Below are 14,526 nucleotides of genomic sequence, written 5' to 3'. Positions count from 1 at the left end.
CATTTCATGATGACTCAAATACATCAAATGAATACCGAACCTAATTACAATTTCCAACAATGAGTAGGATGATGACTAATGTTATGAATGCTTCTCTAATGTTAAATTAAATTTGAGACGTATCACTCATTTAATTTAGAGTTTTCATATAACGTTTAACTTTAATTTAATGAAATTGTTTAATTAAATCGAGTTGTGGTTGCAAAAACTCATAACCAATAATTCCATATAATGTTTAACTCTTCTTCAAAGTGAATTCTTTGTTGTACAACAAGATACACTATATTTATTAAGTACAATTACAAACTTGAATAAATGATTCTATTAATGATCACATGATTTGATTAATTATTTAAATCAAATTCTTTGATTAAGTCATATTTTATATGCTTATTCTTAAATATTTAAACTATTTTTTTTTTAATATTGATAAATTTAAAATGTATGAAAGTTAAATCTAAGAAAAAAATATGATGTCGAGTATTGAAAATACAAACAAGAAAACTAATTTATTGTAAAACATTTCCTTTTTTGTAAGTTGATTTGTTTACCTCAAAATACCAAATTACATCATACCATCCATCATAGATTAACATGGTTCAAGATAATACATTTACTATAGTCCTAGTTTGAGAGCCTAGGATTGACCATGGATATTTCCTTTTTTCCTCTTTTCTTACAAACATCTATACATTCCAAAGAGCTATCAGGAACATATGTAGTGGAGATGATGACTGCATTTCTTTGAGATAATTTAATTTTCAGGGGTTCGATAATATTTTTTTTTCCTTATCACTATCTGAGTGATCTGATTTATGGGAACGTTTGTGCCCACTCATTGTCAAAGCCAAGATTATGGAAGAGTCTCTTTTATTTATAGTCAAGGGGTGGACCCCCTCATATGAGGATGAGATGGTGATAAATGTGGCTAAATTGAGTCTAAATGAGTTGTTTTAGTTGTAGGAGTCTTCTACTGCTACATGTTTCCCTTCTTGTGAGCCAAATAATCTTAGAACCTCTTGTACATTTTGAGTCTCTCCATCCATGGCTCTTTTTCTTAATATCTAGGAAGGGACATGGCCCTTGAGAAGAAGGATGCACATTTTTAAAATGACCATGTTGTTGACAAATCTTGTAGTGGAAAAGAATGTTCTCATAATCTAACAACTACAAATAAAATTTTCCCTTCCACTTGAGGAGGATTTTATCAGGAATCCCTTTGCTAAGATCGATTTCCATATATACATGAGCAAAGGTGACAATACTCTTCTCAAGCCTATTAGTGCCTAACATAATGAAGCGACCTAGTAAGTCTACAACATTGGCTAAGATGTCTGAATGTAGCAGATTAATGGGTATATTGGGGAGCCTTACCCAGACTGGAGTAGCCAAAGCCTTCATGGAATAAGGATTAAAATTAGGAAACCAAGGTTCAAAGGATATACTATATCGGTCCCAAAACTAGGGTCCTTGATAAAAACCTTTTGATGGTCCTTGAGGTTTCTGAAGAATAACACAAAAAAGCCTTTCGAAAAAAAAAATAGATTCATATTCGAGGACCGGGTCTGATGAACCTATTCCTAAATCGCATATGCCATGGACAAAATCCATTAAAGTGAAAAATAATATCCTTTTGTGAATACTCTATGGAAGAAAGGTCATACTATTGTGGCCACAACCACCACCCTATTAAAACCTGCTCTAGGGGAAAATTTGAATGGGTCCCTTGAGAAGTTTGTTCTTTTGTCTCTCTGAATGATAACTGTAGTCGTCAGATGGAATTATGTCCTTAAAGCTGAACGGTTCAATGATTTGTTAATTATGGTTGCAATCCGTTTTTAATCATCAGTACCCAAAAAGTCATCGTGCCCTCTTGAGATTTAGAGCTGGAAGGACTCATCTAACCCCCAGTTGCAGAACTTGTCTCTTTATGAAAGTTTTTATGAAGGTAAGGTTTGTTTTAGGCATTTCTGTCATATCTCTTAGAGTCATAGCTAATGCTGATCATTCATGTAGGCAAGGACCAGGAGAAGAAAAGCAAGGTCGGCGAGCTGATGCATAAGCATCATGAAGGGCCGCAATGAAAAATGCAAAGGGATCATAAGGTGGTAATAAAATTCGAGAAAGTAACACAACCTTTGAATGATCATCGCAGGAACAACATGCCTAGTCCACATGATACCTCTACCAGCTGGATTTTCATTGCCATGTGTCGTGGCTTTGGGATAGAATGGGGTAGGATGTCCTAAAATTATGAGAAGACAGGAAGCAGAACAGATGTTGGTATAAGAGTTCTTATGTCGCTCTGGGGACTCTAGATGACACCTCTGCACCACCGATGTCGATATTGCAAAGACATACTCCGCAAGAAAGGGATATGGAACCGCCACAGTGCATAATGGAGGCACACTCTATGTTAAGTGGAGGTACTCCTGACAACGCAGATCCATCAAGTTGTTGTTACCTCCAGATACGCCTTAAATCATGCCAGATGTTCGATGATGAGCGTAGTTTCTTCATTTTCCTTCATGAAATAATAGGGAATAACGTTCAGTCGATACAGGTGTGAAGAGATGGCTTATAGTCATTCTTCTTTCCGTCAGCATCCATTCATTTCCTCCAGGAAATAAAACGCTCCAGCAAATGTGGCCTTGACGTGTTAGCGGTTTCATTGACTGTTCTATGTTTGTATAATTTTATTTGTATATTGAAAAGAACAGGAGGGTGGAAAGTGATGGAGTACAGAAGGTCAGATGTCTTGCTGCATAAGTATTACCTATGGATATGGGTAATGGAATTTTTTTGTTCGAAGAGGGGTTGATTTTATTATGCTAATAAAGAAGACTGTTTCGGTCAAGAAGAAGCCTTTCACAGTTTCAGTTTTTGTGTTAAGAATGAGAGTATTGTCACTAGCATGAGGATATATGTTTTGTTTTGTGCATAGTAATGATAGACAATTTATGACTAGTCTTGGTTATCTGAATATAATTCGTTATCATGGTTAATTCATGAGAAGACTCCTATTCGAAACCATATTAAACATCAGTTGCAAGTTTGATTTGTAGGAAAAGGAATGTGTATTCCTTTATGAATGGTTAGACTACAATTAAGCTTAAATACAACCTTGTTCATTGATGAACCTAGTAATTGATTCATTGGGACCTGGAATCCATATATGATGTTTAATCTCTTTTAATTAGGCTCCTGCAGGATAGGTTAGAGTAGTTAAGATTAACACAAGTAGGTAGAATCAGTATAGGTAGAGCATGGTGCATATAGGTTAGCTGTTTCTTTTGTTGATTTAATTGAAGTCTTCTTCTGGGAAGCAATCTTTCAACACCTATAACAGTTTACGGGATCCTTTAAAACCCATTGGAACTAGCCACCCAAAACGAAAGCGGATCTAATTGGGGTCTGCGATCGGGTTGGTTCCCTTTGTTGGCATAGCAAAAATTCATAGTGTCAACAAATTTGGCACTAGAAGGAGGGCCTGACCTCCATTCACAGATTTTCAGGTTTTCATCTATAAATGTTGCGCATGGATTCGGAAAGATTAATGTATGGATCATAAAGGTCGAAAATATCCTTCCACCCATTTGGAAGAGCCTCATTTTGAAGAAACATATGTCACTCTAAGTTCCGGGTTTGGGTTACCCAAGGAAGAGAGATTGTGGGAGTATCCTGTCACTCAGGAACAACCAGTTAGAGCACTTACTTGTGCCTACGCTCGTTCCCTCTCTTAGCTCCCCATCTTTCATTCCTTACCTCTGACCGCTAAAAGAAAGCCAAGTATCTTTCACATAAACGAATAGACATCTGTAGCCATTTCTCTTGAAGATATTGTGCTAGAGTCCCTGCAAAGTATCGACACTCCTTGGGAGGAAATTCCTGAGGATCCCCTCTCTAGAGGTGATTCGTGCTCGGGAAATCAAGGAAACAAGCATCCCTGGCTTGATTTGGAAAATCCTAACAAAGAACGCCCAAAGGAGACCCTCAACCAAAACTTCCCAAATCATACTATGGCTAATGTTCCTCCCCCAGGTGGGAATCAGCCTCCTCCAGGTGGGAATCAACCCCCACCCCCTCTGGGAGGACTCCCTCCCTGGCTTGCACAGGATGTTGTTGTAGTACCTAGGCAGCAACATGCCTTACCCAAGAATGTAGAAAGAGTATTACCCAAAGTCGACCCTGAGCGGGGAGACACAACTGATAACCATATCCACTCTTTCTTCCTAGCCGTGCGCATGTTGGGGGTAGTTGATGAGGATGTGGTATGTCGCTTATTCCCTTTTACTTTGATTGGTGCAACATCCACATTGTATTTTAGCCTGAGAATAGGATTGATCACTTCGTGGGATACTTTTAGTGGGCCTTCTTAGACAAGTTTGGTGATGATAAGACACCTGCGGCCTTGGTCTTAGAACTATCATGTTTAAAAATGGAAACCAAAGAAAAGGCCAAGGATTTTAACATCCGGTTCAACACTTTGTTCAATAGAATCTAGGCTAACGCTAGACCTATTGATGAGGTGCTCATGGAATTCTACATCACTGCTCTCCCTAGCCCTACTGTGATGTGGGTCAAAAGGAGTAATGCACAAACCTTACAGGGTGCCATTGATGAAGCAATAAAAGTTGAGAATGAAATGATTAGTCTCACAACATGTCATCATACGACCGAAGAAAAGAAAGCCTCTCAATCATCATAGAGGAATAACGGGAGTGATAACAAAGCGGTTGAGATCAAAGAAAAGGACACCACAAATGTGGAAGGTTTGCATCGGATCACTAAGAAATTGACGAACACAGTCATTGATATGAAAAGAAATTTTGGAGAGTACAAATGGGAATGGAGGAAATAATAACAACAGAAAATCCTTCAAACCTTTCTATCGTAAGAAGACAGAAGGTGGTCATGGTCAACTTGCATTGCCTGCTCCACCTAATGAAGGGATTTTAAATATGGAAGACCTGACTCTTATCAGATTGCTTCTTACCAAATAATAACCTATAGCAGATCTGGAGCAAGAAGAGGAAGATGAAAAAGATTACAAAGTAGAAGAGCCTAGGACGAGGCATCTCAAGTCAATGTACTGTGGGATTTCTATGCAAATGGGAATGATGAAGAAGAAGATAATATAGAAGAAATTCACATTAATGAAATCCACACACGAAGTAAAGGGCCACTTGCGGATGTGATGAAGCCTGTAGACCAGACAAAGAGATATGTTTGCCCTTCGAAGACATCTGCTCCCAAGGCTCCTGTTGAGAAGAATAAACCTAGTGGTAATTCCCAGGGTACTCCAATCATGAGCTATCCAGAGAAGGATAATACATCACCAAATGCAATAAAGGTAACTCAAAATGGTAAATTACCACCTAAGAGTGGCAAGACCATTATTGTTGGCTTATATGGGCTTGACCTAGGTTCGAAAGAATTATTTAGCCAAGAAAATCCCATAGCTACCGGCCCTTTTGGCAACAGCCCGCGAAGCGCGGACTGAGGTCTCACCCGAGGTAGTAGGGAAGGGTGCTGGAACCAAGTTTCCACACCCTTGGGATGTCTAGATGTGGTCTAAGATGTTCGCGCGCTGTCCTGTAGCTTCACGATTTGCTAGACCTATGCAGATCCAGATAATCTTAATCGCACTTATTACAGATCTAATTTATTCAATTAAGTATTATAACCTAGACCTACTTAGAAAGGTCTTTAAGCAAACATTTACTTCTTTCATTTAGTTTTCATATTAAGATTAAACTTGATTCACAAACTTAATAAACATATGCGCGCAGATCAAAACAGTTTCATTAACCATAAAATAATAGAGTTGCGATAGTTCAGATTAACATAGAATTCGGAAGAACTTATCTTTATTTCCACTTATCACCCTTACATCCAGATCTTCCCTATGGACTCAGCTGCAGGGGTCCGTGCACACAACTGCGAACTCGTCTAGGCCTCTATGCACACAGCTGCAGAGCCTCTATCCTCTACCCAAACTCTCGACTCGGACTTACAAACACTCTTAGAATGCTCTTTTCAGACACCCATTACATCTCAGATCCCCCAAATCATACCCAAAACTTAGCCTCTCTACTCATAGAGCCTTGCTCTATTTATACCTTTCCATGGACTGCGATCCATAGTCGGGCCGATTCAACTTACATTTCTTTACATTATTTTTGGGCAGACTACCCATTTGACTTTGTGACTTATTACAACTCGCGCTCCGCGCATCTCGCGGAGTATTTACCCTGCTCTTACCCAAAATTTTGGGCTTCACACCCCATACTCGTTGCGCGGGGCTTCTACTACCCAACATGCATGTTTACTCTGCCCTAGCCCATTTATAGGATTTATTACAACATTATGGATGATCTTAAGAAATATCGAGCTAATATTATGTACTTCGATTTGTTAAAGTTAACGCAGTAGAGAGATTTGGTTTTGAAAGCTATGAATGAACGAAATTGCAAATCTCTCACCAATCCGAGTAGTCAAACCAAAACTTCGGTGTCCAGACCCGTTAGTACCTCCAGTACATCCCAAACACCATCAACCATGGAGGCAACTCTGTAAAAAATGAATCAGACACCCCAAGATGTCAGTGCAACCATGATAGGAAGGAAATAAAAATCCATGACTCCACCTTTCCTTATCACATTTGAAATATTCAACATGAACGTACATAATTGCCTAGTAGATTCTAGTGCCTCGTCCACTATTATGCCTTACGCTATTGCTAAAATACTTCATGCAATGCCCGAGAAAACTAGAACTCGAATTATGCAACTAGATAGAACGAATGTAAAAGTAATTGGAGAATTGAAAGATGTGCTGATTTGGATGACTACCAAACCACAATACACACAAGTCATTGACATAGTGGTAGTCGACATACCCGAGGCATATGGAATTCTTCTTAGTAGGGCCTGGTTAGCAAATTTGAATGGATATTTCTCAACTAATTGGTCCCATCTCTTGTTGCCTCACAAAGGAAAAGGTGATATGTTGAGAGTTGATTGAGAAAGATATATGAAGTATGTAGTGACATAATTAAACAACCCCAATGAACCTATAATGTTTACCAAATCTATCCTTGGGAATTATAGTTTCGACATTTGTGCCATGGAAACCTATTTTGGAGAATTCCATGCAGAGACAGTTGAAGAAACTGCAATGAACACACAGTTGGAACCTCTCCCCTATATTCCAACTGATGAACTATCCTGTATTATAGTAGATGATAGGACTAATTTCGTAGAAAGCAGTTCAATTGATGTAACATTAGATTCTATATTTTGGACACTCTACTTTGATGGCACTAACTCCATAGAGGGTGCAGGTGTTGGGAGCATTCTCATTGACCCACAAGGGAACCAACATTTGATGGCCAGTCAGTTGGAGTTCATGTGCACCAACAACATGGCAGAGTACGAAGGCTTGCTGTAGGGCCTAAAGAAATCCATTGACATGAAGGCGAAAAATCTTAAAGTTTTTGGTGACTCACAGATAATTTTCGACCAGGTAAGGAAAAGGGTACATTGCAATTCACCATAATTGGTAGGTATTTGAAGGTGACGAGCGAATCCTTGAGTTCTTGCATTGCGAAAAGACATTAAAAAATGCACTCATTGATGAAAAAGAGCATGACAAGATTATGAATGAGAGTGAAGATGAGGAAAAAGATCAGTCCAATATAATTCCCAAGTCAGTTGTCAAGATGGAGCCTTTTATGACCTACATGATAAATTTAAAAGGCCGAATAACTACAAAATGCATAGCTCATCCATGAAGTATGAGTCGGTCAACCTTGGAACCATAAAAGACCCAAAAAATATTAATTTGGGCTTAGGATGCTCTCCACAAGAAAAGTCTACGTTTGTTAAGTTGTTTCAAGAGTACAAGGATGTCTTTGCATGGACATATGGTGACTTAAAAACCTTCAATACCAGCATCATGCAACATGTAATTCCTTTGGTTAAGCCCTACCAACAAAAGCTTCATAAGAGGCATCCAAGCCTGGAACCGTTGGTAAAGAAAGAATTAAAAAAAATGTTGGACGCTAAAATCATTTTTCCGGTCAGGCACACCTGTTGGATAGCCAATATCGTGCCAGTAAGAAAAAAAAATGGAGACATCATATTGTGTATCGATTTTAGAAACCTGAACAGAGCATTGCAGAAGGATAACTATCCTGTCCCTTCTATGGAACACATTCTTCAATGCGTTTCTGGGTCTGAAATGCTGTCCCTATTGGATGGGTTTTCGGGATATAATCAAGTGTTGGTGTTGAATGGAGATCAACTTAAGACAACCTTCAACACTAAATGGGGCACCTATGCATATTGTAAAATGCCATTTGGACTTATTAATGTAGGCGCCACATTTCAGAGAGCTATGGACATAGCTTTCCGAGGATTGATTAACAGAACAATAGTGGTTTACATGGACGACATTACTGTGTATTCTTATCACAAAATGGATCATATTTTCACCTGAAACAGGTTTTCCAAAGATGTTGCAGGTACGAAATATCGTTGAATCCCAAGAAGAGCGTTTTTGCAGTTACAGAAGGGAAGCTACTGGGTCATATCCTCTCCAAGGAAGGAATTATTATCGATCCTGAAAGAATAGAGACCATCATGAGAATACAACCTCCTGCAAATAAAAGAGCAATGCAATCTTTTTTCGGGAAGATTAATTTCGTTAGGAAATTTGTTTCAAGCTTCGTAGAAATAATGCATCCCATTCAGCTGATGATGAAGAAAGACACCGTGTATAGGTGGAGTGATGAAGCTAAGAGATCGTTTCAACAAATTAAGGAGGCCATCGTAGAAGGTATTTTGTTGGTTAGCCCCAATTTTGACAAGGAATTCCTCCTGTACACTTTCACTTCTAATGTTTCATATGCCACAATCCTCACCCAAAAAAATGATAACGGCAACGAAGTCCCCATTTCTTATATGAGCTCTAATCTTCAAGGGGAAGAACTAAATTACCCTAACATGGAGAAACAAGGTTTTGTGGTTTTTAAAGCCATAAAACATTTCCGCCCTTATTTACTAAAGGCCAGGACCAAGGTGATCGCTCCCCACCCTGCTGTAAGGACCCTCTTCGTGCAGAGGGAGATGGGAGAACGGAGAGGGAACTCGATAATGACTCTTTAGGAATACGACCTTGAGATTAAACCAACAAACATAGTTCAGGGGCAGGGGTTATGTAAGCTTGCAACAGAAGCCATGGCAGGTAAAGAAGGGACATCAAAGGAACCAAAAACTCAGTGTGCATGGAATGCTCAAGTAGTATTCAGGGAAGAGCCCAGATGGGATAACGAAATGTTAATATATAAGCACGAAATATTGTAAGTCCCATCGGACTCTAATTCGTGGTATTGCGACATACGTTTTTATCTAACATGGGGGTCATGTCCTGAGCACATGGACACATCATGAAGAAGAGCACTCAGATTAAAATCTAATTAGTATCACTTGGCCAATGATACATTATATAGGAAAAATTATGACGGAGTTTGGTTGAGGTGTTTGGAAAAGGATGACGCTGATCATGTCTTCAAAGAAATGCATGATGGCCCAGCAGGTGGTCACTATGGCGGAGAGACCACTGCTCACAAAATATTAAGAGCTGGGTATTATTGGCCCACAGTGTTCAGAGACTTGCATGCCTATGCTCAGAAGTGCAAGGTATGTCAAACTGCCGCAGGGCGAGAAAGAAAGCTAGTCGTTCCCCTCAGGCCCGTTATGATTTATCGCCCATTCCAGCAATGGGGCCTAGATGTCATAGGGGAGATCACTCCGAACTCTTCACAATAGCATAAGTATATACTCACGACAACCGATTATTTCACCAGGTGGACTGAAGCCATCCCGCTTTGGAGGGTTAACGAAGACGAGGTAATATATTTTATTGAGAAATTTATTGTCAACAGGTTTGGTATTCCTGATGCTCTCATATTTGATAATGCTTCTTACTTTTCATCACTAAAATTGACTGAATTTGCTATTGATAAATCAATCCGCATAAGGTATGCAACAAACTATTACCCCCAGGGAAACGGAGTTGCAGAGTCCTAAAATAAAAATCTCATCTGCATAATCCGTAAATCTGTCGCCAAAAACCAGAGGAATTGGCACAACGCTCTAACAAATTCCCTTTGGGATGATAGAGCCACCCCAACAGTAGAATTAGGGAATTCCCCATACTTCCTTGTCTATGGACAGGAAGTGATTTTACCTCCCAGTGTTACCCTTCCTTCTTTACATCTCTCCCAAGCCTCGAGAGGGACCCCTTCAGCCTTACTTCAAAAAAGAATCAACAAACTGGTGAGGTTGGAGGAATTGAGATAAAATGCCAGAAATAAGTTTAGGAATCACCAAATGATTGTGAAGAGATGGTTTGATCACCATCAGGTAGGAAATAAATATTATCAAGTCGGAGAGCTAGTCTTGAAATGGGACAAGCTGAGTGAGCCGAAGGGTAAGCACATGAAATTCCAACATTTATGGCTGGGCCCGTTCCAAGTTGAGGAAAAAATTGGTCAGGGAACCTACAGATTAAAAACTTTACAGGGAGAAACCGAAAAACTCCCTGTTAATGGCCAGCATCTTAAGAAATATTTCCAGTAGCCACCACATGGTGGCTACCTCCTGAGTAGGTTAGGATTTATTTTATTTTGCTGTTAGCTTAGTTATATTTTTCGTTTTTTTTTTTTCTCATTTTTGTTTTTATGCAAAGTTTATCTTCCTTTTGTTTTGAACTTCAGTCCTTTTCAGCCATTTGATTTTGGTCTTTCAGTTTTATTTTCACCTTTTTCAACTTTCTTTCAATTGCCCTCATTCATTACCTTCAGCATTTTGCTTCCCTCACTAACCTGCTGATGAGTCTGCAGATCCTAAATTCATTATTACCTTGCAAGTCAAATGAACCTTTGATGAGCCTCTGAGAACTGGAAAATCAGGGGTGAAATTCGAATCGAAACCACTCACTGGCATCTATTGGGAACTAGGTAGGCTTTATTGATAACCTGGATACCCTGAGCATGTAGGGACATCTTTATAAAATGAAAAATGTGTAACCACAACTGGACTGGCATGGCGGAACGCTGCATTTTTGAAAATCCTACCTAGACCTAGCCTATACTTGTCTATAAGGTTTGCAGTTATTCTCCATTGGTTCCACCCACCACACTAAAATTACTAGTATCTATCAGCTGCAAGTAAATCTCCTTTCATGGGCTAAGCTCGCTGTCATATATCCTGTGGAAAATTTAATTGTGCTCTAGTCCTTGTGCCCGAAAACTGGAAGGACTTATTTAGAAAATAAAAATAAAAAAATAAAAAAAATAAAAAAAAATGTCAAGTCCTTGTGTCAATCTGGAAGGACAGGTTGTTTGGGAAGCTGGTTGGAGTAGGCACTATTGCTGGACTCAGAGTACCGGTTGACACAACAAGCCCCAACCTTGCTTAAGCGGTTTTAAAATATGGTATGATCCATGACTGCGCCCCATTCGATAATACGAAAGTATAGCACTAAAATTTCTTGCATAAAATACAGATGACCATATCTACATATATTCATCAAGCTTGATGTGCGATAAAGAGCTGAGGTACACACCTAAACAGGTATTGACAAACAGGTGATGGCCCCGAAAGGATTTTGAAAGTAGAAAACAGGTAAAGGATGGTCAATGAATCCCATAATGCGACCATTGGAGAATGCCTGTCAAAACCCTATTAGTAAGTAGAGCTATTTGTCTTTATCCTGCCTAAGGTGAACAATGCTGAAGTGGAACCCATGCCTATCCGTCTATACAGTTTACATTTCAAGTTTATCTTAACACCCTGATGCTCTACTGGTCCAAGGTTTATTTGGTAACAGAGGTAACTGGTTCGCCCAACGGTTTGCCATTTGTTGTGGCCACAACCACCACCCTATTAAAACCTGCTCTAGGGGAAAATTTGAATGGGTCCCTTGAGAAGTTTGATCTTTCGTCTCTCCGAATGATAACCGTAGTCGTCAGATGGAATTATGTGCTCAAAGCTGAACGGTCCAATGGTTTGTTAATTATGGTTGCAATCCATTTTTAATCATCAGTCCCCAAAAAATCATCGTGCCTTCTTGAGATTTAGAGCCGGAAGGACTCATATAACCCCCAGTTGCAGAGTTTGTCTCTTTATGAAAGAAAACAAAGAAAAAGAAAACAATGTAAAGTTACACATTTAGAAACAAGCAAACAATTCTAATGTCAAGTATTTTTAAGAAAAAAAATAATTCTAATGTAAAATAATAAATATATACATTGTTTGAGTTAAGCAAGCACGCAACAAAGTCTAATATCAAACAACTAACAATTCCAATGACCAAACAATTTTAATGTCAAGCTTTGAAAGCATAAACAAGAAAATAAATCATGTCAAATATTTTCAAACAAGAAAAAAATTATAGTTTCATGTAAGGGAAAGACGACTCTATTCTTAAAACATTTACATATCACTCTTCGTAGCCATCATCCTAATTATTTTCCTCTCTTGGAAATATAACCTTGTTTTTCTCAAAAAATGTTTTTATCTTGGATCATGTCCTTATACAAACTGTCTAGCACATCTAGGAAAAAGAACACTTGGTTGCACTATTTTGGGAAAACATAAGGCTCCTTAGTTTTATCTCACATACATTTAGAGTTAACACATATTAGGTCTTTATCATGATATTCCTTTATATTTCTTCAGTTGAAGTTATCCCAACACTTGCAACTAAAAATAACACATTGAAATGATGAGAATCCCACTTGCATGATCTATTCTATATTTCTTGTGTAACCTAACTCCCCCTCTATTAGGTTTTGATTGCACTGGCTAGCATGAATAGACTGGCCGAAATTGATCTCCACTACACAATCTTGCGTCATGTTTCCATTATCAATATCCTCAGTGTGAAAATGATGTCCAAATTCCCACATAGATGGGAATAAATGTTCTTATAATGTAAACAAAGGATGGTTGCATACACCTAATAACCTAAGCATTAATAAAAACATAATGCATGTTTCCATGTAAATGTGCATTATAATTTTAGCATGGTTCTTCAAGAGTTTATTACAGAGTTGTTGCACTTGATCCCTTTGTTTAGTGAATCCTCTACTCCACATGGGTAATGACCAAACATGCCATATTTCTTTGTGATTTGGTCGGGCACCCAACTGTTGGGGAAAATATTTGGCATATTTTCTTTTAAATGATCATGATAACGTATAATTCTACTATTCAATCCTGAATGATTTCCTATAGCTATCCCATTTACTTCTTTTATCTTCATACGATGTGACCCATTGTATATTCCATCTGCATTATAAAGAATGAATTGATTAATGGCATCAACGTTTGAATTTTCTTATGTATACACGGATTCAAGATATGCATAGTATAATATCAAATAAATATTATAAGCTTTAGCGTAAACAATTTCTATATACAATTTGAAAAAAGATAAGCTACTTACTCTTTATCATGTGACTTTTTCGATTCATATGGAGTAGCTCCCTTTCCATTTTTTTCTCATCCCATTTTTCATCTCCAACCACTGCCCCTGGTGTGATCAATTTTCTTGATATAATTACTAGCATAATATAACTAATCATGTACCATGTACCCCTCCACCATAGAGCCCTCTAGTTTTTCCCTTTATTAAAAAAAACCCCTTCAATCTTTCATGCACCTCTCTACAAAGAACATCCAATGAATTAAGAGCTCCCCAGCTAAGTTAACTTCATCAAAGTTAGAATATGGACTTGTTAGTCCATAAAAATTGTGGGAAGTTATTTCTCAAACTTACAAACAATCTCAACTATCTATTCAAACTACCATGGAATGATAGCCATATGGATCTCCTTTGATGTGATACAATGTACAAATATAGATAATTTTGATATGGCACATCATAAGTCTTATGGGAATTTATGGTTCACACAATCACGCGCGAGAAAAGGATAATGATGCTACAAAATAAATAGAAACATAGTTAATTTCCATAAAAATGTGACTACATAGTATATTCTAAACTACATTATAGAAAAGGAATAATGTATTTGATATACATACCATTAGAAGGTTTAGATGGTCATGTGATTTCAACCCTGACAAATATTATTCTACGGTGAAGCAACATCCTCGTCAACCCATATAAAGAATGTGCCTTATCATGCAATATAACATCCTTCATCATAGATGGATCATATTTCTTCAAAAGCCATGGCACATTAACTTTTTTAAAAGACCAAGGAGGACTGTTCTCTCCCCACCTTTATTTTCTTGGTCAATGTCTCGTTTTATTATTCAAAGAAATAATATTTCTCCTACCAACCAATGTGTCACTTTTATTCAATGATATGTTCCTTCATAAAGAAGCTGAAGCATTTTTTATATTCTCCCAATATGGAATCTGATAAGATACAAATTTCCTTTTCATCCCAATAGGAATTTTCTCAACATACGTGTCAAAAAATTCTGG

At 38.0% G+C, this 14,526-nt stretch overlaps 1 pseudogene; it reads left to right on the top strand.

Annotated features, from left to right (window-relative positions):
• The first annotated feature begins 4,019 nt into the window (after positions 1–4,019).
• The window catches only part of LOC149153374 (cullin-1-like), a 28,772-nt pseudogene continuing 18,265 nt past the window's right edge, over positions 4,020–14,526 (top strand).

The sequence above is a fragment of the Pinus tabuliformis genome, chromosome 9 (genome assembly GCF_031772625.1).
Source record: "Pinus tabuliformis cultivar Carrire ecotype Pingquan chromosome 9, CPIR1, whole genome shotgun sequence".
Taxonomy (NCBI): domain Eukaryota; kingdom Viridiplantae; phylum Streptophyta; class Pinopsida; order Pinales; family Pinaceae; genus Pinus; species Pinus tabuliformis.
This window is presented reverse-complemented; position numbering and strand designations above follow the sequence as displayed.